Here is a 3,896-nt window from a genome sequence, read left to right as displayed (position 1 = left end):
TTCTCCCTCTTCGGTCAAGGACCGAAAAGTGTTATGTACTCCACCTGTCAAGAATATCGACGGTGTTTTCGATAACCAGGCAATCAGGCCATAAGGCTGTAACAGACAAAGCGCGCTCAGGGAACTTATGCTATATTACTGACGAAGTGTAAGAAGTATCTTCGAAGAAAATAGTACCCCCACCGATACCTTTCTTCGGTTGCTCATTAATACTATGATACTTGTGCAATAGATTTTTTGTACTCATGAATTCCGTTGTGTGCCGACCATAATTGAAAACAATAAGAGCGCTAGCTTTCGGCTTCACCCAGTCTGAGGTCCGGCTCGGATGACCCGACCGTGACAATCGCAGAGGTGCTCCATTTACTCTCTAGCCGAACAATCGGGAACGTAGGGGTAAACACAGGAGCGAGGCAACCCAGCTTGCAAATCGCTGAAGTCAATATGGTGCATATTGTGGCGTAATACACGAACAAGGAACGAAGCCGTACAAGTATAATCATATGCAAGAGGAAAGGCTTCATGAAGGAAGCCCCCAAGTGAACTGGGTATTTGAATTTGTGTGTCACAAACAAAGTTATGACAAGGAATTTTTTCACAAACAACTTTTTGTCAAAAAAGTATAATGCTTGGTCGAACCGAACAGAGGTTAAAAATTGTAAAACTTTGAGCATGAAAGCGAATTAGCTGGTTAATGTGTTCGACATTGATGACGCGGTCCGAGCTTGATGCGGGACAAGATTCCATCCCCCAAGCCGGTCCCAAGGTGGCGGAGCGAAGAGCTCGGCACTCCGAAGTGGTGACATAGTGCGACCAATGCAGGCCGCCGAAGTCCCCGGCGTGGGTTAATTAGGTGTTGACGAAGCCCCCCGTCCAGCCGAGGTGACGTGGTATGTCAGTACGCCGAGGTGACAACACTGCCCGACCCGAATCATTTACCTGTGCACAAAAAATAGTGCAAACCGGAGATAATAATAATGATAAATTAAAAAAAATGTTGCGTAATAAATAATTTATGCAAAGTGAGTAATAAAAGAAATATGGCCTGGCGCAGAAGTCAATGTCGATGCAGGGCGTCGGCGTGATGCGGTAAAGGTGTGGCAAAGCCTGCATTCACAGGTCGGTCCGAGTTCCGGATGCGGCGTTAGCCGGACTATGTACGGAAACTGACTGAACCACCACGCGACCGTCGTTAATGCGGCCATCATTTGATAGACCTGTGTACAGATGATGGACAAATCAGAGTAATAATTCCTTGGGAAAAATAAACCCAAACAAGCAAAAATATTAGGATTAATAGCACCTGGTTTATTTGTTGTAGTAATCCAAAGAAAAGTGACTCCTAAAATTGGGACTCGATCCGCATTCTCATTGCCTGATGGGCGGTGAAGCGATGGCATGGCGATGCTGGTAAAGGTTGGCTCGCCGAGGCAAAGCCCCCGGTCCAGCTAACGCGACGAAGCCGGTTGACTGGTGACGCCGAAGTCTCCGGAGTAGGTTGATGAAGAGATGGCGAAGCCCCCGGTCCAGCCGAGGTGTTGAAGCCTCGATATCAGCCGATGAGTCGGAGTAGGTTGGCGTGATGGACATCGGCTTGAAAAAGCAACAGTGCGGCCCTGCCGATGCAGGTCATGACTCGTGACGTGGTCAATGCCGGCTTGATGAAGTGACCGTGCGGCGATGCTGGCGTGCCCGCTCCGTGTAATCCATGGGAAAGCGATGTTGGTGATGATTTATCCTTCGCGATGCCGAACTCCTGTTCGGCTCACCGAGATGATGATCCGAAGAAGTTGAGCTCGGCTCAACAAAGTGACGACGTGTCTAGCGCAGGTCGGCAGCCGTGGAGCAATATTGCCGGACCGGTTTGATACCAGCATGATGGTGAAGATCATGTTCAAAAGATTTTAAAGTTAGTGGGGTGTGTTCGGGAACAAAACACAACACCCCATACAAAACTTCCTTCAACAAGGATGTCCGAAATCCCGTTCATAAAAAAGACGAACTCGGGTCGGATTCGTTTTCGCGCAGAAAACAGATCCGAAAAGTGATGCACTAATCGGAAGGTTCCCGAAGTTTGGACGGTCAGATCGAGCTGAAATTTTGAGGGGTGGTAGATATAGGAATTCCGCAACCGATCAACAGTTGGATCTTCCAAAGGACGTCCGAGCTAGAAGCTGGACACCACGCCCTAAACTCGTCCAGATTCCCGTCCAGATTTGTCAGGGCTTCGGTATATCGCGGATTGCCGGAGATTCCTCCATCGGAACTCGACAAAATTTTCCAGGGTTGTTGTAGACTCAATTCCGCACAATTCCACCGAAGCAATCGTTAAAACGACACTTGAGGAGGCGGTGGCGGCGGATACAAGTTTTGCTGTCCAGAAAAACAGCACGGTTGCCCGAGGGCAATGTTGACGTTGAGCCCCCGGGCTCCCCTGATGATTCCTCCATGATCTTGATAAAGATCGGAGTTGATGTTGATGAAGGCCCTCATCCGAATATGACGATCTGAGGTAGGGCGCAGTCCTCGGTCCAGCCAAGGTGACCAGCCGAGCCGGTGACGAAGAAGCCGACGTCGTAGTTGATCTGCAGTCGAGCCATTGATCCTTTTGCCGATCACACAGCGGAACTCTCAATGAAAGCACCAATGTCGGTGTCAAAACCAGCGGATCTCGAGTAGGGGGTCCCGAACTGTGCGTCTAAGGCGGATGGTAACAGGAGGCGGGGGACACAATGTTTACCCAGGTTCGGGCCCTCTCGATGGAGGTAATACCCTACTTCCTGCTTGATTAATCTTGATGATATGAGTATTGCAAGAGTTGATCTACCACGAGATCGTAGAGGCTAAACCCTAGAAGCTAGCCTATGGTTATGATTGTTCTTGTTGTATGATCTATCGACTAGCCTGGCCTCGGTTTATATAATGCACCAGAGGCCTAGGATAACAAGAGTCCTAGCCGAATACGCCGGTGGGGAGGAGTCCTTGTCTTGATCACCAAGTCCCGTGGAATCTTCCTTGTATGCGGCAGCTGCCCGAACTGGCCCATGAGTATACGACCATGGGGGTCCTCGGCCCAATCCAACTGATCGGGAGACGACGTGATGAGTATCCCCTAGTCCAGGACACCGTCAGTCGCGACCCGCCGTGGAGGAAGTTTGCCAATGACTTTATCCTCAAGGTGTTGGAAGTGAATTCTCTTAAGGCGCCCCGCCGAGAGAGGGAGTCCGAGGTACGTCACTGAGAAGGGGGATTTTTTGTTGGGAGATTTTGTAGGACCTCATCGAGGTTGATATCCGTACATCGGATGGGAGCGACCATCGACTTCTTAAAGTTTACTTTAAGGCCAGTGACCTCGCCGAAGCCATTGAGGATGTGCGCAAGGGCATCAATTTCCTCACAAAAACGGGCCACAAAAAGCGTAACACCGTCGGCATACAGTGAAGTCCGAAAGGCGGTCCCCTTCCCAAGGAGACAATGAAGGATGTCGTGGTCGGTGGCCGAGGCAAGGATGTTCTGCGTGGGGTCGATCGTGAGGACAAAGAGGAGAGGGGAAAGCGGGCCCCCCTACAGCAAACCCCTCCCATGCTTGACCGGGTCACGCAGGGGATCCCGTTGAGAAACACCCTCAAAGTGGCCGTGCTCGGTAAGGCAGTGACCCAGTTCCAGAACCTAGAAGGAAAAACCCTTCGCTGAAGGAGGTTGAGGATGTAATCTCACTGCACCGAGTCGAAGGCTTTTTTTATGTTGAGCTTGAACAATAGAGCCGACTTCTTTCGCCAGTGCAGCCATCGTGCATAGTTGCGGATGAACATAGAATTGCCATGAATGCTTCTAGTCTTGATGAAGGCACTTTGGGCATTTGAAACAAGAGAGTCCATATGAGAGGTGAGTCTGTT

This window comes from Aegilops tauschii, chromosome 2 (genome assembly GCF_002575655.3).
Source record: "Aegilops tauschii subsp. strangulata cultivar AL8/78 chromosome 2, Aet v6.0, whole genome shotgun sequence".
Lineage (NCBI taxonomy): Eukaryota > Viridiplantae > Streptophyta > Magnoliopsida > Poales > Poaceae > Aegilops > Aegilops tauschii.
Note: the sequence above shows the minus strand (reverse complement) of the source record.